This window comes from Netta rufina (genome assembly GCF_964035555.1).
Source record: "Netta rufina genome assembly, chromosome: 32".
Taxonomy (NCBI): domain Eukaryota; kingdom Metazoa; phylum Chordata; class Aves; order Anseriformes; family Anatidae; genus Netta; species Netta rufina.
In genome coordinates this window covers 706,393-730,089 of record NC_140156.1, presented here as the reverse complement: position 1 = coordinate 730,089, position 23,697 = coordinate 706,393, and the positions used below count along the sequence as shown (strand labels likewise).

The following is a 23,697-nucleotide window of genomic DNA, read 5'->3' as shown; positions in this document are numbered from 1 at the left end:
ATGAAAGACAGCAAAAAATGTTTTTACAAATACATCAACGCAAAACGGAGGACTAAGGAGAATCTCCATCCTTTCCTGGATGCGAGGGGGAACTTAGTTACAAAAGACGAGGAAAAAATAACAGTTACTCTCTGGATACCCAGTACCCTGAACTGGTGGAAAGGGATGGGGAGCAGAATGTGGCCCTCACTATCCATGAGGAAATGGTTGGCAACCTGCTACAGCACTTGGATGTACGCAAGTTGATGGGGCCAGATGGGATCCACCTGAGGATACGGAGAGAGCTGGCGGAGGAGCTGGCCAAGCCGCTTTCCATCATTTATCAGCAGTCCTGGCTATCGGGGGAGGTCCCAGTCGACTGGCGGCTAGCAAACGTGACGCCCCTCTACATGGAGGGCCGGAGGGCAGACCCGGGGAACTATAGGCCTGTCAGTTTGTCCTCAGTGCCAGGGAAGCTCATGGAGCAGATTATCTTGAGTGTCATCACGCGGCACGAGGCCAACTGCATGAAGTTCAACAAGGCCAAGTGCCGGGTCCTGCACCTGGGGCGCAATAACCCCAAGCAGAGCTACAGGCTGGGAGATGAGTGGTTGGAGAGCTGCCAGGCAGAGAAAGACCTGGGAGTGATGGTGGATAGTCGGCTGAATATGAGGCAGCAGTGTGCTCAGGTGGCCAAGAAGGCCAACGGCATCCTGGCTTGTATCAGGAACAGTGTGACCAGCAGGGCTAGGGAGGTGATTGTCCCCCTGGACTCGGCTCTGGTGAGGCCGCACCTCGAGTACTGTGTTCAGTTTTGGGCCCCTCGCTACAAGAAGGACATCGAGGTGCTTGAGCGGGTACAGAGAAGAGCGACGAAGCTGGTGAGGGGCCTGGAGAACAAGTCCTACGAGGAGCGGCTGAGGGAGCTGGGCTTGTTCAGCCTGGAGAAGAGGACGCTCAGGGGCGACCTTATCGCTCTCTATAGGTACCTCAAGGGAGGCTGTAGCGAGGTGGGGGTTGGTCCGTTCTCCCACGTGCCTGGTGACAGGACGAGGGGGAATGGGCTTAAGTTGAGCCAGGGGAGTTTTAGGTTAGATGTTAGGAAGAACTTCTTTACTGAAAGGGTTGTGAGGCATTGGAACAGGCTGCCCAGGGAAGTGATGGAGTCACCATCCCTGGAAGTCTTCAAAAGACGTTTAGATGGGGAGCTTAGGGATATGGTTTAGTGGGGACTGCTAGCGTTAGGTCAGAGGTTGGACTCGATGATCTTGAGGTCTCTTCTAACCTAGAAATTCTGTGATTCTGTAATTTTCTTCCTAGTAGCTGGTGGAATGCTCTGTTTTGGCTTAGGATGAGAAGAGTGCTGATAACACCCCGATGTTTCAATTGTTGCAGAGCAGTGCTTATACTAAGCCAAGGACATCTCAGCTTCTTGCTTTGTCCTGCCAATGGGCAGGCTGGGGGTTTAGCAAGAGCTGCAGGGGACAGACCCAGGACAGGTGACCCAAACTGGCCAAAGGGGTATTCCATACCATCTGACGTCATGATAAACAATATATAGGGGTGGCTAGTCGGGGGAGGGGGGCCGGACTGCTCGGGGTTAGGCTGGGCATCGGTCAGCGGGTGGTGAGCAATTGCATTGTGCATCACTTGTTTGTACACATTATTAGTAGTGGTACTATTATCATCATTGTATTATTATTGTTATGATTATTTTCCTGTCTTATTAAACTGTCTTTATCTCAACTCACGGGCTTCACTTTCCATTTCTCTCCCCCGTCCCAGAGAGGGAGAGGGGAGGGTGAGCGAACGGCTGCGTGGTGTTTAGCTGCCGGCCGGGTTAAACCACGACACTGAGCCTCTGGTCCCGGCCATCCTTTCAGTTGCAGAAGTTACCTCTGGATGGCAGTATTTGACATCAAAGATGTTCTTTCCGTTCTCGTCTTCGGCAGCTTGCACCGAGCAGCAGCTTCAGCCTCTCTGGTGGCCGGTTGGGGGAATTATCTCCATCAAACTTCAGATTTATCACAAACTATCAGCCCACCGGTCCCTCAATTTTCTTTGGTCCCTGGCTAAGCTACGATTTGTTGGATCAGAGTTCTGTACACCCCCAGTTATTCAAATAAATGACGACTTATCCCTCTCATGGGGATATCGGACTGATATTGCTGAATATACAGCCTTTTGGTTATGTTTTGAATATTTAGGTGGGCACGATTATAATGGCTTTATACCCGTGGGAGAACTTTCCCCTGATAACTTGTATAATAATTGCATAATAATGGTGAATTCTCCCTTTTTCTCTGACGACTGCAGTAAATAATTCAGTGCCCAGACAACTTCTGTCTCCCTGGTTTCTCTAATTGATCTGTCGACTGTGCTATGTTAAATATTTCACAATACTTCCACTATGGGAACGTTCAGCGAACCATGTGCACCTCCTGCTCCGGTCTGGAAGAACACACGATGCTCCAGCTGATTACTGGGCTACTCCAGTCAAAAAAATACAATTCCATCGTATTATAATCAATTTTGTTTTGTTGGCGCTGTTATTATTTTCAGGTGGAGTCAATTTCACGAGGCTCCTTTGGCCTTTCTGCTCCCTGGTTCCAGGGGAGTTCTACTGGGGCACACTGGGATGGCACTGGTGGTCTCTAGACCCAACTGGGGAGGCACTGGGAATGTTCTAGGAAGCTCTAGACAGCGCGGGAGCAGGACTGGAAGCACTGGGAATGGCTGTAGACAGCACTGAGGCATACTGGGAGGGAACTGGTGGTCTCCAGACCCAACTGGGTGGGCACTGGGAATGTTCCAGGAGGCTCCAGAGACCACTGGGAGGTTGTAGGCAGCGTGGGGAAGTTACTGAGGGGGCCTGGGCAGCACTGGTGGGAACTGGGATGGTATTGAGGGGCACCAGAAAGCACTGGGAAGCTTCAGACAGTACTGGGAGGGACGTGGGGGGTCTCTAGACAGTACTGGAAGGCACTGGGAGCATTCTAGGAGGATCTACGGAGCATTTTTTGGGGGGACTGAGTGTTTTTGGGGGCTCTGGGCAGCACTGGGAGGCACTAAGACGACACTGGAAGGCTCTGGGCAGTATTGGGGGGCACTGGAACGATACTGGGAGGCTCTGTGCAGAACTGGAGCATACTGGGAGGGTCTTCTGTGGCTCTGGGGAGCAACACAGAGGAATTTTGGTGCAATCCCCCCCCCCTTTGCACCACGGACAGCCCCCAGGGTCCCGACCCCCCCCCCCGTGCATTGCACCAGGGAGCACCCCCCAAATGCCTACCCCCCCCGGTGCTCCCCCCCCATGCATTTCACTCGATCCCCCCCCGGTGCTGCCCCCAATTCATTGCACGCGACCCCTCCCCTTATTCTCCCCCTCACTCGTGCATTGCCCCCCCCCCCGGTGCACAGCCCACCCCCCAAATCCCCCCCCCGTGTATTGACCCCCAGTTCTCCCCCCCCCCCCGCTGCTCCCCCCTCGTTCACAGCCCCCGGTTCTCACCCCCCCGGTGCACAGCCCCCCGGTTCTCTCCCCCCCCTCATGCACAGCCCCCCGGTGCCCCCCCCCAATGCATTGCCCCCCGGTTCTCCCTATCCCCCTGGTGCCCCCCCCTCGTGCACAGCCCCCCGGTGGCCCCCCCCGGTTCTCCCCCCCCCCGGTGCTGCCCCCTGGTGCCCCCCCCCCCCAATGCATTGCCCCCCGGTGCCCCCCCCTCGTGCACAGCCCCCCCGGTGTCCCCCGCTCCCCCCCCTCCCCTCCCCGGTGCCGGTCCCGCCCCTTCCCGTGACGTCACGGCGCGGAGCGCGCGGAAGCGGGCGGGGCGGGGCGCGGCGGTTGGCGGCGGGGGGCGGGGCCACCTGCGCCGTGACGTCAGGCGCAGCGCGGTGAGGTCAGTGCGGCGCCGCTGCCGGACCCGCTGCCCCTCGGTGCCCGGCGTCTCCCCCCCCCCCCTTCCTCCTCCTCCTCTTCCTCCCCCTCCCTCGGCGGAGGGCGGCGACGCCTCCCGGGCCCCGCGGGACCCGGCCCCGGCGGGAGGGCGGTTCGCCAGGCCCGGCGAGGCCCGGCCCGGCCCCGCCCGCGCCCGCCGCCGCCTCAGGTAAGAGCCGGGCCCGCTCCGATGCGGCGGAGCCCGCGGCGCTGTGAGGGCGGAGGTGGTGGTGTGGGGAGGGGGTTTCGGTATTCACCATCGCCGCTTACGTCGCCCTGCCAGCGTAACCCGCATTGCGTAATGCGGCCGCTGCGTCAGGGAGGCCTACGTAAACTGCGGTGGAGGCTGAGGCCTGCTGCGCAAACGGCGTAAAGGGGGCGGCGGGGGCCGCGCGCGCCGTGCGCCAGCGGCGTAGCGGGCCGGGGCGCCCTGCGCCGCTGGCGTAGCGCTGGTCACGCGCCGGCTGCGTAGGCTGCGCAGCTGAGGGGCGGGCGGCGGCATTCTGGGCGCCCTACGCACTTTGCGCAAGCGGCGGCCTGGCGGTGGCGGGGGCGCTGCGCCGCGCCCGGGGGAGGAGTTACGGGGCTGGGGGGGGGAAGGGGGAGGGGAGCGGCGGCTCCGGGGCCGAGCCGCGGGCGGGCGGGGGCGCTCGGCGCTCTCCCGCCCCCCCCCTTCTCCCCGCTCTCTCCGGTTACGCCACTTGCGTAAGGCCGGCCTCCCCCGCGCGGGGCGCTGCGTATTTTGCGCACGGGGGGGCGCGCGGCCCTCCCCTTCCCCCCCCCGTTTACCCTCCCTCATCCCGCTACGCCGTTGGCGTACGGCGGGCGCCGCGGGCTGCGCCGTTGGCGGGCCGGTGCGCAGAGTGCGGGCGCGGGGCGGGGCGGAGCGGGGGGCACTTCCTGCCGCCGCCATTTTGTCAGCGGACGGCCGGAGGAAGCGGCGGCTGAGGCGCGGCGCGGCCCGCGGTGAGTGGCGCCGCCGTCGCCTCCCCCCCAAGCCCCTTCCCGGCCTCCCCCCGCCGTCCCGGGGCCGTTTCGGGGCTTCCCCCATCTCCCCGGGGTCTCCCCGGGGCCGGTGCTAGGCCGCGGAGCCGCGCCCGGCCTGCTTAGGCCCGGGGCAGGCCCGGCCGGGGCCGCCGCGCCCTTGGGGCCGGCCGGGAGCGCCGCCGGGCCCGGGTAGGCCCCGGTGGGAGCGGGAGGAGCGGGCCCGGGGCGCTTTGAAGCCGTTTGGGCCCCGTTCTGAGGTAACCCGCTCGCCTGAAGCCGGGGGTTCGAGGTGCGCTGTTTTTGTTTACGTTGGGGTTTAAGCCTTTTTCTCTCTCTTTTTTTTTTGCAGATTTTTTAAAATTTTTTATTTTCCTGGGAGGTAGGACTCGCGAAACGGGCGCGGGAGCTGGAGGGAGAGGGGTTGGGGGTGAGGCCCTGCCGCCCCCCCCCCCCCACCCTACGTCTTGTCAGGGAGACCCCCGGTGCCATAGGGAAGGGGCACCGGGACCGGCCTGAGCGCTCATCCCCTGGGATTTTGGGGGCCAAAAGGTGGATTTTGGGGGCCTGGAGTGTGTGTATGGCCACAGGGAAAAACCGCGGTGTGTTTACAAAACTGAGACCTCGGTGAAAACGGGCACACAAGGGCTGTTTGTCAGAGCCAGGCCACTCTCACCTTCACTACGAGCACACTGTCCCATCCTCGGGTGCTCCCGTGTTGTTTTCCTCAAGAGTTTTCCTTTACAAATGTATTTTTCAACTTAAAAAGCTGAAGCTTCCTGCAAACCGCTCTCCTCAGCAGAAGTTTCCCCGAGGAAACTCTTGAGGCTGTGTTGCTGCTTGGATTTACCCCACGTGCTGTGGGAAAGAGTTTGTGGCGTGGTTTGAAAGGCACAGGGAGCGCTGTCGCTGGTGGGTTTTTGCCTGAAACACGTTGTTATTAGCGGGACAGAAAGAATTAAGCTGACAAACGTGGTGTTAGTAACGAACCGGGGGCTCTATCGGGTGGCAAGGACCATAGCTGTGTGCTCTTTTGCTGGGCTTCAGCTGCTCCTTCTGGTTGTGTGCCCACAAATGCGTTGTCCTCTGGATCTGGGGGTGATTTGAGTGACTTAAAATGCTTGTCATAGTTCTTAGAAACTTGGTTTTACTGATTTATGGCGTGCCGGTTTCAGATTAAACCTAAAATGCTCCGCTTCAGGGTCTCAGTCTGAGGTTGGGTTAGTTTGCTTGCCTGAATCCAGCAAAACTGCTTTAGGTGAAGCAGAGATTGAAGGTTAAACTTCCTTGCAAACACTTGAAGCTGCTGTTGCTTTGGTTCATAAGTAATTTACTCAGTGGGACTGCTGTGAGTGGATGTTTGCAGAGATTAATACAACCTAAATTTACATCTGTACAAGTTCCTAGCGTTAAACTTGATGCTGTGTAAACTAAAGGTCACCCGAAGCTGTTTTCTGGAATGAGGCGAGGGCCCTTTAATGTTTTAAAGCACCAGGTAAAATAAATAAATAAATAAATTTAGAATTCTCCACACCTCTCCCTCTGAACTTGGTGAACCGCGCTCGGCGACAGCGGCTGTAAATAAATGCGCTGCAAAAGCACCTGCGTGGGGCCGGCTGTTCCCACACGGCTTCTAATCTTTGCACCTTGGCAAAAGCAGGGATTACTCATTTTAGAAGGAGTAAAAACACAGCGTTGAGCAGGTGAAACGTGACTTTCCTGATTTTTTTTTTTTTTTATCCTTTCCTCCCCCCCCGCCAAACCATGTTAATTACCTAAGCGGAATAACTGTCGCTGCCGTATTATCTGATGATCCTGCAGTGAATGGGACCCAAATGGAGGTGACCAGCTATTAGCTGAATTAGCCTTGGCAGCCCAGCCCTCGTTAGCGTAAACGCCGGCCGTGTTTGGAAGAGGGAACGTGGTTTGGGTGGGAGCCCCGTGGGCAGAAGGGGGTCATAGGGCTGCGGTGTGCCTGTTACCACCCTCCTGCTCCGTTTTCCATGCTCGGGCAGCTTCGGTCGAGGCGATGGCCGCCCTCGCTACGGTTCCTGGTTGTTGGGAACAATTTCTCCTGCTCGTTGGTGCTGCTGGATGCCTTCCCTGAGCGAAGCAGCCCGGCTCTTCGGCACGTGGGTTGTTGGTGGACGTCGCCTTCTTGCTGGAGAAGGGCTTGGAGGTGAGGAGGCGTCTCGTTTTAGGGGTTGGATCCCCAGAAAAGCATTTGCTTCTCTTCCCTCGAACTCCTGGCTGAGGAGGCAGGACCTTGCAGTCCAGCAGGGCAGAGGGAAGGGACTTCTGGTGCTGCTGGAGGAAAATTCCCAGTCCGTGGGCTGTCTGAATCCTCTGTGACGTGTGGATTCCCAAGGCTTGGGAGAAGTGCCGGCCGTGTGGCTTGGCTTGCTGCAATGCTTTGTGCTCCAAGGGTGCTGAGCTGTGGCTCAGAAGCAGGCCTGAGCTTGCAGCACAGGCTTCGGGTCTGCTGCTGGTCGTTTGGAAGCAGAATATTGAAATAATTCGGGGACTAAACTCGCCTCATCGGGGATGGAGAAGGCCTGGCTGCGGAGCGGTGCTGTTCCTGCTCTGGGAGCTGAGTGTGGATAATCCCCAGAGACAGAAAAAGGGCCCTGGGCTTCACGTCTCTGCTGTGCCAGGTCAGCAGCTCAGCGGTGTGGATGATTTTACTGCTGGCAGCTTCTGCTTCAGCCTTCCTGAGTGAGCTGGGGCGTCTTGGGGTCAGCAGCACCATTTGTGGTCCTCAATTCTGTGCTCAGCTTCTGGTTTATGACTGCTCCACGGCCTCTGGTGCTTATTGACCAGCTCAGAGTGGCCAAAACACGTTACTGGATGGCTCTGGAGAGCTCTGAAGGACTCTGCAGCCTCTTCACAGGTCGAGGAGGATCTTTGGGGTTTGGTTTCTGCGCAGAGACCCGAGGGTCACTTGGGGCCACGACCTGAAGCGAAGTTTCAGCGCGGCCGCGCCGGTCCAGGCAGCGGTGCCTGGTGACTTGTTGCTTCTGCTGACTTCAGTGGTGTTTAGGGAAATGGCAGAGAGCTTCCGTGGGTGTCCAAAAACCTTCTGGGGGTGCCCAAAATCAGCCTCATGTACCCCGCTGCCACCACCCGAAGGATTAGGAGCGCGCTGCCTACCACGGGCTTGCTGGGTTTGTGTCCCTGCCGTGCAGCAAGCAGGTAAACTGAGGCTGTGCGGGTGCTGGAACGAGGCAAAACCTCACAGCGAGACCACGAAATACCCAGCTGGGAACTGGGTAGGAGGACCTGAAACCACAGAGCCTGTTTTGAATCTTCCTCTTCACGCTACTTCGTGCAGCTCGTGGGAGATCTCGTCCCGTGGTGGCTCGGTAGTGCAGTGCAGTGCAGCGCCTGCTCGGTTTGGGGCTGGAGGGAAATTGAGGTTTTTCACCCATTTTTTTGCCCGGTTTTCCTTAATCTGCCCTGCTGGTTGCTCTCGCCCGGAGCCACTGTGAAGCCCCGAGGAGGAGGAGCACGATGGCACGGATCCAGGGAAATGCAGAACAGCTCGAAAAATGAAAACAGGAACCGCTCGGTAGCGGCGAGGACTCGAGGCAAACATCCTGAAATCAGAAACCCCGTGGAAGGCAGCGTCCCGGAAATGGGAACCGGCGGTTTTGCCTCTAACTGGGCAGGTTAACGTTTGCTCTCTGCCTCCTAACGAAGGCTTCGAGTCCCAGGAGAGCCCCCGAGCACGGCGCAGCGCTGCCCTCCCCTCTTGTGCACACGGAGAAGTTCCTCCATCCTCCTGAGGAGCGCTGGAGTCGGCTCTGTGGTGGCTTCTCTCTCCACATCGGGGCTCAGGAACCTGCTTTTAGCTGCTGCATTCGTGGTGGTTTTGTGCTGAAAACAACAGAACTGCTGGAGCCAGAAGACAAATTAAGGATCCTACAAAACACCGCCGGACCTTCAGGCTGTGGCACGGGATGGTGAGCAGGGAGAAAGCACGGGCACGTGAACCAGAGGTCACGGGCAGTTTTCTTCCCCACCCTGAAGATGGGGGGCATGGAGCACGTCCTGGGGCTTATTTAAAAAAGGGATCTGTCGCAATTAGTGATTAGCAAATCACTAATCACCACATGCCGGGCGGACCACGCTGCGTGTGGGCACTGCGCAGCCTTGGGAGGAGTTTTTGGAGCCAAGCCCATGGACACCTGGCTGAAGCTGGTGTATTTCACCAGGTAATGAGCTCGTCACGGGCCTTCTCGTTGGCGGTGACCGAATGTTTTGTTCCTATTCGGTGCGCTTTGTGCCTCAAAACAACAAAACAATGTTTGGTGACCGTGGCCTGCACCCAGATCTCGGGGGGGGGGGAGGGGACGGTGCAGCGCTGCAGAAGGAAGCTCTCGGAAAGGCTGCGGTGCTGGCGTTGAAGAACGTGAGTAATGGTGAAGGTATGTGTGCAATTAAGCAATTATGTGTTTAAACAAACCTGGGTACTTCTGCAATTAAGTAGTCTTTCACCGTATCGTGTCAGCTTAATTGAATTGTCTGTGCGCCGGCTTTTAATGTTTAATAAGGGAGATACAAAAGAGAAATGAGCTCGAGAACTTCATCAGGCCCTGCTTGCCAATTAACCGGTGCTTAAAACTTCCTCCAACTGCTCTGTGTTGCCTGTCCTGGGGTGGGACGTGCTCGGGTGGCCTTGCGGTGCAAATTCAGCAGGCTGGCGAGGTGTTAAGAGGAAAGAAGGGGAGGAAGAACCCCACAAAACACCCCTGGGGCAGGAAGTTTTGCTAGGCTGGGTGCGAGCTGCGTGGTGGCTGGCTCCTCACTCCAAAACGAGGACCCAGGTGGGATAAAACCCGCAGTTTTGATTCCCTTTGACCCTGCTCTTGCATCCCTCGCTCCGTTGGGTTCAATCCCGGAGCTGGTTGCCCCGTGGCTTTCGGTTTCCCCGTGAGTGTTCTGATGAAATCCGCAGAAACAGGCTGTGCTTTGGGAGCACCCCGCGCAGCGGCGTCACCTGAGTGCGATTTTACCGTGGGGCTGCGAGTAAAAGGGGTTCTAAAAGCTGCTTTTAGGGGGTTGAAACGGGCTTAAAGCTGTGTTGGCTCTTCGTTTTGATCGCTACCTTTGAAAGCGTCGTGTTTGGGAAGACCCTGATTGCTGGAAGAGCCAATTTGGGGCTCTTTTTAAGGTAAAGCTGCAAAAAAAAAAAAAAAAAAAAAAAAAAAACAATCTGGGGGGGTTTGGAGGGAGTCCTGTGGCTCGAGCGGGGCTTCCACCCCACCAGAGGCGGTGCAAATTTGCCACTTACGAGGGCAAAGCAGAAAGAAAGGAGGAGAGATGGCTTGAAATCACTTGCCTTGCCCTTTGGGAGCCTGCCTGATCTCCTGCTCTGATCAGTCCTGGTGCTGGGAGCCAGGAGGCAGCTGGGCCACCTTCCTTCCCTCCTCTACGTGGGAAGACTCTGGCAGTAAAATTTCCCAATCTGCCAGACCAACGGCAGCCCCGACGCCTCTGCAAACCCAGTTTCTGTGTTTTGGGTCCCAGCAGCGGAGCCGTGCTCGCGTTTCACCCATTTCAGGTAGGGCTGGTGGCAGGGTGCGGAGTTTACAAACACAGGAGCAGGGGGGAGGAAGGGATTAGAGTGCAGCTTGCCGGTCCAAAGGTTGCCGGCAGCTTCGTGCCTTGTTTTTCTCTGAATTTGTCGGCGGCTTTGCAGCATGGTGGAAACCTCGTGCACGGCTCCGTATCGGGTAAAGCGGGAAACATTAAAAAACCTTCCCTAATAATCCACGAGGGGAGCGATTTTTTTCCTTCACTTGGAGCTACTTTTCGACCAGCCTCTGCCCTGGAGCCGTTAGCAGATAAGCACGGGTGGGGAGAGGAGGAGGAAGGAGGCCTCTGCCTTAGTCGCTGACAAAAGCCAGGAGCTGAATATTTGGGCACGAAGGGAGCGGGGGAGGCGTGGAAGAGGTCCTTGGAGAGCTCGTCCTGCTCGGTGGCTGGCCGGGGAGAGCTCCTGCAGCTCTCGCTCCTCGGTGAGGGGTTTGTGCAATGCGACCTTGCGCCTGCTGGCAGCTATTTGTTTGCAGAGCTGCGGATGATCACTGCTCTGGTCTCGGGGGGGGGGGGAAATTCCAACCGTGCGCTGTGCCTGCGGATGGAAAGGTGAATTCCCAGAGCGCTTCGCTGCCCCCTGACCCCCTGGTTCTGGACCAGGCTGTTGCCCTCTTGCTTCTGAGAGCCCAGAGTGCTTGTTCAGGGGTCTCTCGGGGTCTGGAGCTGTGCAAAAAAGAGAGGTGAGTGCCCAGCGGGGGAAGCAGCCCTCCCCTGAAACGCTGATCATGCACTGGGGCCATAGATAGGAGTATAGTGCGTCCTCGCCTCGCTGCAAGTCTCCTGCTTTAACCATCCCGCTGGATTTCAAGTGTTGGTTTTTGTTTTTTCTTTTTTTTTTTTTTTTTTTTTTTGGCCCTTTTGAAACAGATTTAACCAGTTAAGCACTCCGCATTTTTCGCATTTTTCAAATGTTTGCTTTCTGCCCTTGCTTTTTTATCTGCTATTTTCGGGCTGACCTTGGCTTGTCCTTCCTACCTCAGCTTCCAGTTTGGTTTCTCCGGGACGCGCGGCTCTTCGGGAGCCGTGTGTTTTCGCGGGCTGCTGATAGCGCTCGCAGGATGCGGTGCTGAGCAGCTGTGGGCTCTGCAGATGTGTGCCAGACGAGAGGGAGGCTGCAGAGAGCTCTGGGTGAACTGAAAAACTTTAAGGAAGCTCGAGGAAGCTGGCAGCCCCTCCGTAATTGAACGGTTTAGGAATAAACTTGAGTGGGAACATGCGGTAAATGGTGGAGGAAGGTGCTCGGCAGCCCTCAATCCGTTGGGCCCCCGCTTTTATTCAGTGTGCTCGAAAAAATCAGGTCGGAAATCGGAGGAATAACAAACTTTCTGACTTCAAAACGGGTCCAAAAAGGACCTGATGGTGCTGAAGGGCTGGCCAAGAGAGCAGCAGCTGGGTTAAAGCCTTAAACCCAAATTTGGAGCCGAATTTGTGTCTGGACAACACCGAGATCTGGGATTTTATCTGACAGCTCCTGAGGAGGCTGACGGGGATCCCCAGTTTGTTGCAGACTGGTCCCGGGCGCGTGTTTGGTGTGCTCCACGCGGAGGTTTCTCAGTTCTGGGATGGAGAGCGCCTTGCTCAGCCCCCCGTAGGCTTCAGAAGCCCTTTTAATCATGTGGAATAAGTCAAAAATGGCTCTGTCACCCCCAAACTGTGCCTGGGCTCTGTCCTAGAAGCCTGCCGTGGCTGTTGGAGGGCCGGGCTGCTCTCTGCGGCTGAGCAGAGCCTGGCTGGATCCTTTCTTCCACCCTCTCCAGCACGGTTAACGTCAGCTCTTCGGGCTGAATTGTCCTGGGTGCCTTCACTGGGGCTTTGACCTGGCGTACGGGGCTTAATTCAGAACAAAACAAACGGTTTGCTCACAAAATGAGTCATTTGCTCGCAAAACGAGTCATTTGCTCCCTGGGAATTATCAGCAGGAGTGCTTCAGCACCGAGTAATCTCTCCTCGTACCCGGGAGGACGTTTTCTTCCCCGCCTCGCTGGTTAAAGTTTATTTTACCGGAGCTGGGAAGGGTGTGATACCTGGCAGGTGAGCTCGGGTTACTCATTTACCCCGCTGGCTTTTCTGAATTCTCTGCTAGGAGCTGTGGAGCCGCTCGGGGCGGGCTGACCCTGCGGTCGCCAGCCGTGCTTCTGCGGAGCCGCTCGCTCCTGGTTCATGTGGGAGCAGAAAGGAGAGCGCCGTGTTCCTTCTCCTGTCCCCTTCAGCTCGTGGAGTTGGTGAAACGCGGCGTGTGCTCGGATTTCTGGGCCCGATGATCGCCTAACCCAGTCCAAGTTCCCTCTTGCACCGAAGCGGTGGGGTAGAAAGGGAGAGAAAGTCTTCGAAAGGCAAGCAGCAGCTGCTAATACTTCCTAAACCTCTTATTTCCAGGTCTTTCGAGGCTCGGCAGCTCGGTCAGAGGAAACTGGGAGCTGATTTCTGGGAGCTGGTAGATTTGTGAGCCTCTGGACCAGGCAGGCGTTGAGCATAAACCCACCTCTGCTTTTGACACCTGCTGGAATGAGGCTTTGCTTTTCCTTCCACCCCTTTGTGCAGGAGCTGTTTTTAGCTCGTTAATCCCTGAAACGAAAGCAGCAAAAGCAGTGACCACATCTTAGGAGCCATCAGGTGGGGCTGGCAGAGAAATGACCAAGCTTCCCGAGCCTCCTGCTGTTCCAGAAGTGCTGGTGGCTTAAAAACAGCCGTGTGGGGAAGGCGAAGAGCTCCAGCACGGGGGGCTGCACTTGTGTGAGCGCCCTTAACACTGGGGAATCCCTGTGTGGAGCTGGGGCTCGATGGCTGAGCTGCACCAGCTCCATTTTTACGCTGGGTTTGTCTCATCGATCGCGCTCCGAGATGCTTTCGGAGATGCGCGCGCGGTGGCTTCCACTCTGTGGTTGAGGTTTGCGTGCTTTGAAGATCTGAGGCCGGTTGCTTGGTGCCCTGCATTGATCTGGGGTGAGCTTTCGCTGCTTTCTGCCCTCCTCGGTTTCAGCAGTGTCAAAGCAAGCTCGAGAGCGAGCAGTGAGGGTGTGTGGGGGAGGCAGTGCCCGGAGCCTTCTGGACACGAGCATTTTCCAGGCACGAAGACTTTGGAAGCGCTGCCTCTCACCATCGTGCCGCTTCCTGCAGTCCTCGCAGCCTAACTTTTCAGCCCGTGGATCTCCCCTAGCTGGGTTCCCTGCGTCTCCTATTGCTAATTAAAGGATTTGAGGCTAAATTGGTCTCGTTTAAAGGCATTTTACAAGCTGCAGCCCTAAGGGGCTGGGAGAAGGAGGAGTGCTGTGTTTCGTTCACCCCACGGGGTGCTCCCTGCTCGTTTGAGGCTGATTTGGGGCTGGAGCACCTCACGTAGGGCTCCGGGTAGCTGCGTGCTCAGGTTGAGGGGTCCACTGGGTCTGAACCTTGCCTTGGCTCTGGCCACGGAGCATCGCCCCGCTGTGTCCTCCCTTTCATAGCAGATTGAATTCCGTGGTTTTTTCCATCAATTTGTAGCCCAGTCTAGAATATCCCGACTTGGAAGGGACCCCGAAGGATCGTAGAGTCCAACTCCTTCTGCTTTTCCAGCACCAGAGGCAGTCCCCGTCCTCTAAATACCAGAAATTCCCCACCTGGGGCAGCGAGCTGGTGTGACGGGCTGTCACCGCACCACTCTTTGCCCTTGCATCGGCTCTGTTGAAACAGCTGCGTTCTTCTTCTGTTCCAGGTATTGTCTCGCTTCAAAACTGCGAGCAGCCCTCTTGCAGAGGCATTGTGAAGCGCTCCTGCCGCAGAAAATTGCGGTGTTTGCTCTTGAGTCAAAAGGGCCGCGTGGTGTTTGTGGCTCGCGCCCCGGATCACCTCGACTGCGGCCGGTTTGTGGCAGAGCTGGAACTGAAACCTGGCTGCGAGGCACAGGCTGGTGCAAACAGCCTTCTGCACAGTCCTCAGGCAGGTGCAGCTTCGTTTAAAAGCTTAAAAAGCGAGTATTTTGGGTTTCTGAGCGCTTCGGAGATCTGTGATGGCAGGAGGGAGCCGGGAGCCTGCCCAGGAGCCGAGGCACCGCTAACTCCCGCTTCTCACGGTGCCTGCTGATGGTTTGGCAGGGTTGGGAGCTTTTCCTAGGAAGAGCCCTGCCCACAGCTCCCGCTGGCATTGCCTGCACGGCCCTGGTGTTGTCGGCGTTGTGGCTGCACCTGGGTTGGCTCGAAGGGAGATCTGGGATCCAGGTGCATTGTCCCAAAAACTCGCGGCTCCGTGTCCCCAAAATGAGGGCCAAGCAGCTTGGTGCCAGCCGCCTTCTCGGTCAGGTCCTCCTGGTGTCTCCCACCTTTGGTGTTTTTATAATTGCAGCTTTATTTTCTGATTTTTTTTTTCAACTTGGGTGCATGAGCAGGTTGCACATATTCTTGTTTGGAGTAGGGAACAGCCCGGTCAGGGGCCAAAAAGGCACTGGGAACAGGAGCACAGCATGCAGGCGGCTTCGTGCCCTGAAGTCAGCCCCCTCAGCCAGGCAGGCAAGAAATTAAAAGCCTTGATGAGGAGAGAACCTGTTTCAGAAGCGTCCCGCAGGCAGCAAAGCGAGGTGGGTTTGGCGGAGGAGCTGCTTGGGTTTGGGAGCCGAGCCACCCGGCGCTGGCTCCGTGCAGGAAGCCAAGCGTGCTGCAGGCTGAGCAGATAAAAAGCAGCACGGGGAATATCCAGGCTGTGTCCTACACCTCCCTCTGGGGCAGAAACTCCGTGACCCGTCACCGAAACGCCGCGTTCCCTAGAGAACAGGACACGCTTCCCTTGCTCCCCGGAGCACGCCACGCTCGGCGTCGGACGCGCTTCTGGACCCAATGCTCGCGTGACCTTGGAGTTTGTGTTGTGCTGCTTATCGCAGGTGGCATCAAGGTGTGGGTTCTCTGTGGAACACATGTTAACTCTTTCCCCTTTTGCTCGGGAGCTGCTCGGAGACTTGTTTCAGTGGATTTTTTCCCCATTTCTTCGTTCTAGAGAAGCGGGAAGCAGCGATTTAATGTGGATTTAGGCCCAGTGCGTTTCACTTTGAAACCCTGGTGGGGTTTCTTTGCAATAAGGCAGCGCCTGTGTGGTAACAGTGGCGTGAGTTAGCAAAATGCAGTTGTGGAACGTGGAAAACATTGGGGTCTTGTGACCGTTTGCAGCTGAATTGTCTTTTTGTCCTGGAGCTCAACAAATGCCGAGGAGCGCAGCCTTCGCTTGCCCGAGCAGCCTTCAGATAAGACTCCAGACAAAATAAAACTTCCTCTGGCACGATGTCTGCTCGGGGTGTTGGTTTTGACTGATTCGGAGCTGGCTGGCCTTGTGTGTCGAGCCGGTGCTGATCTGTCCCACTGGGGCAAGAAGCTGGAGCCTCGGCTGTCTGCTTGTGCAGGAGGACGAGCTGCAACCTGGCTGAGAAGAGACTCGAGCAGAGCTGAGGAGTGGTCTCCAGCCTGGCAGCGATGCTCCAGCTGGAAGACGTGGCCTTTCTGAGGCTCTGCCACCCCAATTCTTCTCCAAAAGCCTTCCTCGCCCCGCAGCGAGGCATGTAGGGCGTCTCAGCGAGCCAAGAAAGAGCACAAAGCCCATCCTCAGTGCTTGCTGCTGGCCAGGAGCGTGTTTCAGGAGCAGAGAAGGGACCCCAGGGACGTGGCTGCACCTACAGGGTGCAGGGAGCTTCGGGATGCCCGGTGTTGCCGTTAACCCGCTTGGTGTAGCTGCCAAGGTTTGCTTGAACCTCCAACTCTGCACCAGGTGAGTAGTTTTGCCTTCCTGGCTGTGTTTCCTCCCACCTGAGAAGCGTGGTAGCAAAAACCTGCTTTCCTTAGGAATTGAAGAAACTTAGAAGCGACGTTTCTAAATTTCTAGGAGAGCACCGAGGGCATCGCTGACCCAGCGAGCGGGGCAGTAGCTCCTCCACCCTCACGCCTGGGTTGCTCCCAGTGTTGGGTCCACGCCACAAGCTGTGATTTCCAGGATGGTTGGGTGCTCCCTGCTGGCGTTTTGCTAACGGGGTGGCTTGTCCGGGGCCGGTGTTGCCCTGGAATCAAGAGGGAGGAGCTGCTGCCTCGCGTCTGTGGGCCTGCTAGATGATGATTTTGCCTCGGACGTCGCAGGGAAATGCCTCTCACTGTTCTTCCAAGCTCTTCAGTCCCCAGCGGAGGTGGTTAAAGGTTCACCACTCACACCTTGTGCTTTTACAAGCCAAACTAGAAACGTCTGCCCTCGCTGCTGAGGTCAGGTAAGGGCGGGAGCCCTGAAGTGCAGTTTTACTGGCGGAAAGCAGATCTGGGTAGCTTTGGAGGATGGATCTAAACCTTGGTACGGTGATTACTGCGGCTTTCACGCACACCTCCTCATAATGCAACTCCTGCACGAATACCTTGCTGATACCGTAAATGTTTTTCCTGATTTTAGCCTTTCTTGGTTGTTTTGGTGTTGATTTTTGTGACAACCATCGCACCCTGCTCTTGTTCACATCTTGTGTGTCTGTGTTAATCTCAGCTAAAACGTTTTTGCCTCGAGTTAACGGGATCGCCATCCTGCAAACGGAACCTCTGCATGCAGGATTATCTGATGGAGGGGGGATTCAGTACTGCACCTTGGCCTCCAGCTCGACGTGTCCTCTCTAGATAACAACAGCCTTCTAAATCACCTTGTTTTAGTTTGTCTTTGTGGCAAAATGTTAAATTTTTTTGTAGGGGGTGCCCCCTGGGCAGGCACTTGAAGTTTGGTGGGGGCAAGGAGCTGCTGGAAGCTCCTTGGCGGGCCAGTGCTGGGCCAACGCTTTGCTCCCATCACCCTTCGAGAATTTCACGAGAGGCAGGGATGTTTAAAGGGTTCTGGTCTCGATTGCAGTCTTTGTAGTCTTGTTTGTGGGGCTTTTTTGGGCAAACTCCGTGGAAAAAGTGGTGGTTGCACACAGGAGCCGTTACTCATCTCGTGTCGGGGCTGCGCTGCAGCTGGAGGCTCCCTGCAAGCAGCTAGCCCAGGCTTTGGCTGCTCACACATCCGATAAGCGGTTTCAACACCCAGAAAGGGTTTTCTGGACCGTAAAGACCTTGCTGAGCAATCTCTGAGTTACTCGTTCTGGTTTGGGAAAGCTCAACGCTTCCCCGAAGCCTGTGCTGGCTGGGTTGCTGAGGAAGAGGTGTGTGGGGCTGGTTAACTCAAACACAATCCCATTTCTCGGCATGTTGGGACCCTAAAGCACGAGTTGGGGCTGTTGTCTTGCGGGTTGGGGGCCGTGGGGTTGGTTCCTTGCCCTGTCTGTGCCTGCGCCGTGATGCCTTTCCTCGGGATCCTGATGTCTCTGCTGTTGCAAACGGACCGCTGCTTACCCAATTCACATGGTTTTTTTCCTTAAAAACCAAAAACTGGAGACCAAAAGCCAAAGGATAAACACTGCAAAATGAGAGGATGTTAATGTTTCAGATGTGCTTGAAGTAACACCCGTTTCTTTTCCTTACAGACTTTTCTTTCGGTAGTAGCTTCAAAAATGAAGGTCAGAGGGTTCAGCTGGTGAAGAAGCCCCGAACACCTCCAAGGGTTGACTCTGATTTCAGGTAACTGTTGCAGCAAGTTCCTCTACTGTGCAAATCAGTGGGGGGTGGCAAGGTCTGGCTTATTTCCTGCGTTTTGGGGGCAGAAATGTCTCTTCTGGGGCAGTGACGGTGACCAGAAGCCTGATGCGGTGAGCTCAGAGCAGGAGCTGCAGTGGTGTGGGGCCAGGTTCCGTCCTGGTGGCTTTATTACATGGGGGGATTTCAGGCTGCCTCGCTGACGGCAGGCAGGAGAGAAGGCTCGCAGGAGGGACAGGAGCAGCAGAGAGCTGTGAGGAGGGCGTGAGGGTGGTAAGAAGCTCCCCAATTGCGCCGTAAATCCAAATTATCCATCTCTGTCCATTTCTCTGGCATTTTAGAACATCAGACGCACCCTGGAGGTATCCAGCTGCCCCTCACGTACCCGTACACCTTGCATGCTTCTCCACCAAGGCTCTGAGCGGCTCTGGCTGCTGTCGAGCCCACACTGGCTGCTTCTTGCTCCTCTGGGTGTTTTGGGGTCCTTCTCTTGGGGTTGCTGCATCACCTGGCGCAGGAAAACGGGGCGCAGCCATAACGCCCCGCGGTGCCTCTTCTCCGAGAGCTCGCCGTCCCAGAATTGCTTTGTTTCTGGTAGTTTGCCATCAAAATGCTCGGTAATAAACGGAAAATTACCCCAGGTATCCAACTATTGTTGTTTCGTGACTTCAGCTTTAAAAGTTCCTGGTTGGCTTTGACACCTGAATACTTTGGCACCGTTGGAGTGGGAGGAATATTTACCGCCAGTCGCGTATGGTTACGGCCACGGCCCGGGCACGGCGAGCGATTGGCTTGCTCGAGTCTCCTGTGGGAAAGTCCATGTTTTAAATACGCATGCCAGCCATTCTGCGAATGCTCTGACCTTGGAGCTGCTTTTTTTTTTTTTTTTTTTTTTTTTTTTTTTTGCTAGCGGGCAGCAAGAAGGAAAATAGGAAAAAGAAACCCTCGCTCTTTCCAGGAAAAGGAAAGGAACGTCTCTTGTAAAGGCTAGGCTGGCGCAGAGGGCATCGCATCTCCTTCACTCACCCTTTTCCTGGAGGGTAGGAAGAATATCTCCCTCAAGTTGTGTCTGGGGGGTGCTTCACACGCCAGCACTGGTGATTAGGGATGAGTGGAGCGGGCAAAAGCTGCTGCTCCTGAGCTGTGGGCTCGGCTCCCTGGTGGAAGGAGGGAGGAGCTGTCACTTGGCTGTGCTGAGGGCGTCTTGGTTCGCCGTGCTGGGTCTTTGTGAAGTCCAGCTCTGCTCCTGAGCCCCTGGTGCTGGTTTACAAGCGAACGCAGTTGCTTTTCACAAATGTTTTTGGTTGCTGGGATCATTCATTTTCAGGAGCAAATGGATCCCGTCCAGAGAATCGCCTTGGTAACTGAACGTGGGTGCAAAGAGGATCTGTTGGAGTTGTAAACTCAAATATGTAACCGCGCCGAGCCAGGAAAAAAGCTGATAAAATATTCACTGCGAATTCTCTGCAGCGTGGCCCAAAAACTGCCTTAAAATTGTGAGGCCGTACCAAACGCAGCCTGCTTGTTTGGAACGCTTCTCGGCTCACAGGGGTGGTGGAAGCGAAAAGCAGCAGCGGTGCGGAGCCTGCTGTGCTGAGGAGGATGCTGGTGGCCCTGCGGGCGAGGAAGGTCTCAGCTGTGAGCCGTCACCTCGGTTTCCTAATGCCCCATCTCTCCTCCAGTTGGTTTTGAAGCACTGGTGTTTGTGAGCCAGCTTGCCATGCGTGTGTCCTGCTCCAACATCCCCCCTGAAGAGGTTTCTGTGGATCTTACACCGTGAAAAACCCAAACAAGTGACAAAAGCTGGGCTGGATGCGTGCTGCTGGACGTGGGGTTGGTGTAATTTAGCTCAGTAAGAGCTAATTCCTCTCTGGTCTCTCAGGTGTGGCAAAAGCTTTCCTGTTTCCTCTTTTTTTTTCCCCTTTTCTTCCAGCAAACTGGAGGCTCTTCGTGGCAGGGACCTCAGCGCTAAGCTGTGGGAGCCGTAGTGCAAAAAGCTGAGGATATTTAAGGTGATGCTGGGTGTGAACCCCCCGCAGACCCCAGTTTGATGTTACCTCACTTCTGGAAGGCTGAGCATAGGCAAAGGCTTGCAGAGAAACAGCGGGGATGAGGAACGGATTGGAGGGAGGATTTTTTTTTTTTGGTTCCTGTTTCATGTTTGTCCTGGAACAGAAGGGGAATCCCCAGCACTTGGGATGCAAGAAGAAATAAATCTTCCAGCAGTGAAACCTGCCGTACTCAGGGCCCAGAACCGACCGGAGCAATTCAACGCCCGACCCCGAAGCTCACACCGAACGCGAGCGGCCAGCATCTCAGGCAGCCAGAAGCTGTGAAATTAAGCAGGAAACACTCAAATAACACCCGTGCGCATCCAGGTAGCTGCCGAGGTCAGCGCCCACGTCGGTGAGCGAGCGAGGATTAGGGCTGCTAATAACAGCCTCCTGCAGCATGACCGCTGGAGCAGCTCCAGACAATGCAGTCTGCCCGGTGGCATGAATGCCGCTCTCCCCAGCTGCCTAAATCGGTCAGATGGAAAAGTAATCCTATTTGTGCTTCCCCACTGACACAGATTGCGTAATTAAAGTGGGGCAGATCTGCTGTGAATTTGAATTAACTTTCAGTGTATTCTTTTTTTTTTTTTCTTTTTTTTCGCTCCCTCGTTTATAACCGAGGTGGGATTGGAACTGTTTGGAGTTACGAAGGGCAGCCAATGTCCACTGTAAGCTGTTGCGTGAGGGTTTTGTGGTCTCGTAGCCTCCTGTTTCTGCAGGGCATCGCTGGGATCCTGTGGAAACCGAGCTGCACAGAGCTCCTCCAGGATAAGGGCTGCAAATGCTCAGATGCAACTAAATTCACTTAAATTGTGCTTTGCTGCCCGGAATGTGCTTCCTGCTCTGGAAACTGCACCGCTGCAGACCAGAGGAGGTGAGAAGAGAGCCGGGGGGAGCTGCTGGGTCAGGTCAATGCAGGGATCTGGAGATCTCAGCAGTAAGGTCGTGGTGATGGTGGGAGATCTGCAGGCTCCAAACCTTCGCTCCTCAGCCTGCTGGGCTGAGCTCATGTCAGGCGAGGACGGCTGCCCTGTGGATTTGGTTAATCCACGGCAGAACCCAGCCTGCTCTGACGGCACTGTGGGTGTTTCTGAAGCCACTGGTAAGGCAGGAGCAAGAGGAGGACGTTTTTCCACACCTGTACCAGGAGCATGGGGATTTGGCTCTGCCTGAGTAGTCTTGGGATAAATCAGTCTGAATTAGCTTGCTGGTACGTGAGGTGGATGTCGCTGTGGCCTTGAGGAGAGTTGGGGAGTTCTGGACTGCTTGAAAAACCCTTGGCATTTATAAAACCCATGGCGTTTGTTTCAGGGATATTTTCAGAGCTGCCTTCAGGAGTGCTCTGCGTTATGGTTGTAGGGTCCTGGTGGCTAAACCCCAAAACGTTGGGTTAATGGAGAACACACTGCTTCCACCAGCTGCTGTGGGAAGTACAAATTTCCTCTCATGTCCCAGCTGGGATATCAGTGGAGTTGGGTAATGACATCTAAAATGTTGAAAGAAGCTGCAGCAGTGATAGCTTCCCCCCTGCTGCCAGCAGCTGCATTATAAGGGGTTCTCCATGTCAGATCAGTCATGCATCCCCTTCCTGGGCTCAGAGAGAGCAAAACCCTAAAAAAAAATAAGGCAAAAAAACTCTCGTGTACCTGCGTGCTCACTGCAGATCAGCCTTTGGGGCTGAGTCATGGTGTTAAACCCTCGCTTACGGTCTCAGTGCAAGTGTTGCAGGGTGAGGTCAAACTTGGTCCTCTTCTGGCTTTCACCCTCTGAACGATGCTGGGAGCCAGTTTCCAAACTGAAACCAGGGTTTGGGCGTTGTGGTGCTCACAGCTGGCCCTGTGTGAGTTATTTCTGTCATCCAGCAGGGCTCCAGGGCACGATCAGCACTCGTGGGCTGGGGCATTGCCTCGGGCACGTAACCGGTGCTGTATTTTGGGGAAAAACGCTTGCTGGAAGGCACAAGCGGAGGTGAGAGGAGCAGAACTGCTTCTCCTTTCCTTCTGCTTAATAAAAAGAACCACCTTTAGTAAACTAACCACGGTTTGATCTTGATTTTTCCCTGTGTAGGAAGTTTGGGGTCTTAATAGAGATCAGTGGCTCAAAAAGAAGCCTTGGAGCTCACTTCAGGTGTTCTTCCTTCGTTGTGAATTGTCTGATGGGGCTAGAGGCTTGTCTCAAAGCTGCTGCTTTTCCCAAAGAGACATAACTTCTGGTCTTCTACCCTCTTCCAGCTTGCTATTGTAGTTCAGTTTACTCTACAGCACTTGCTAGCCAGTGCCCTGCTCCCTTTTCCCTGTCGAGTCCTGCAGAGTCGAGTGATTTCGGTGAGAGCATAGAAACCAACTTCTTTTCCAACCCCTGCATTCCCACCCGGAGAAGCTCCCTGCTTTCCCAAGCTGGGCTTTTATTGCTTTTATTTCTTCAGCCTCAGCTCCATGGTGCGGCCGATGCCCCATTACCCCCGTGGGGGCATCGTGGCTGAGTCCGGGGTGCTCTGCTTCTCCTAACGGGGCTGATCAGCATCTCCTGGAGCACTGCACAGCCCTGGGGTGGAACAGCCTGGTAGCTGTATGGGAGACACAGACCCCATCCATCTCCATCAGCATTTTACGAGGTCTCTGCAGTGTGCCCAGCTCCCTCCTTTGTTGCTGTCCACCCGGGGAACTTCGCCACTGAATTGTGGTGCAGGAGCCTCAACCCCAGCTCTGGTCGTGTCTTTGAGACGCAGCAGGAGGAGGGGAGGGAGAAATCCCTCTGCAGATGCTTTGCACATGCTTTTAAGCTGGTAGCCCAGCAGGTCCTTGAGGAACAAGTGCTCTCCCATCCATCCTTCCTTCCCCCTTTTTGGTGAGCTTGCACGTAGGGGGAACAAAAATAACATTTATCGGCGTGGGAGCCGGGGGAGCGCATCTGAGGGCTTTTCAGCCGGAACTCGCAGCGTTGATTCGTTGGAAGATGGTTTCGGCAGGGAACACCATGTGCTGGGCACCAGGAGCCTGGTTTTTAATAACAGCAGCAGCAGCTGAGCATCCGTGTCCCAAAGGGGGGAAGTGGCTGCACTCGCACGGCAGCGTTCAAAGAGCATTTTGCAGGGATGTCAAACGCAACAGGCTGAAAACAGCCTCGAGGAGGCTGTAAAGCGAAGAATTGGGAAGTTAGGAAACATCCAGCTCGCCCCATGCTGTTAAAGCTGGGCTCTCTGCCTTCCCTCTCGTGTATTTAAGGTGCTCATTACATGTGTTGATCCCCTCCTCCTGGCTCAGCAGGGCCAGAACTAAAGGGAGTGCTAGCCACCACAAATTCGATCGTTATTCCCATTGTTCCTTTCAGCTGCTGGATTTTGCAGCCCAGCCTTCTTTTGCAGGGCGTTTGTATGTAACGTATCCTGGGCTGGGCTTCGTTGTACGGCCAAAACTGTGTGCTTTAGCTCTGGATCTCAGTTTGCTGTTCCCTTCACTCGTGCACCGCTCTGCACATTTGCTCCTCTCGTTTATTTTCTGTCTGTGCTTTTCCTGCACCACCACCCCGGGGCATGTACGTGCCTGCAGCAAAGCTGTCCTGAAGGCTGGGGCTTGGGCTGGGCGTGAGTCAG

General features: G+C 55.7%; 1 protein-coding gene across 5 annotated transcripts in view; it reads left to right on the top strand.

The window, feature by feature from the left end:
- The first annotated feature begins 3,939 nt into the window (after positions 1–3,939).
- Positions 3,940–23,697, top strand: part of BRD4 (bromodomain containing 4) — a 60,823-nt gene continuing 41,065 nt past the window's right edge. For 3 of the 5 annotated variants that reach the window (XM_084304054.1, XM_084304055.1, XM_084304051.1), the window contains exons 1-2: positions 3,940–4,085; positions 17,943–18,036. The gene's annotated coding sequence lies outside the window, so the exon portion shown is untranslated. Of the gene's footprint in view, positions 4,086–4,821; positions 4,883–17,942; positions 18,037–23,697 lie in introns of those variants that run through there. The other 2 variants (XM_084304052.1, XM_084304053.1) reach the window with 2 other exon arrangements.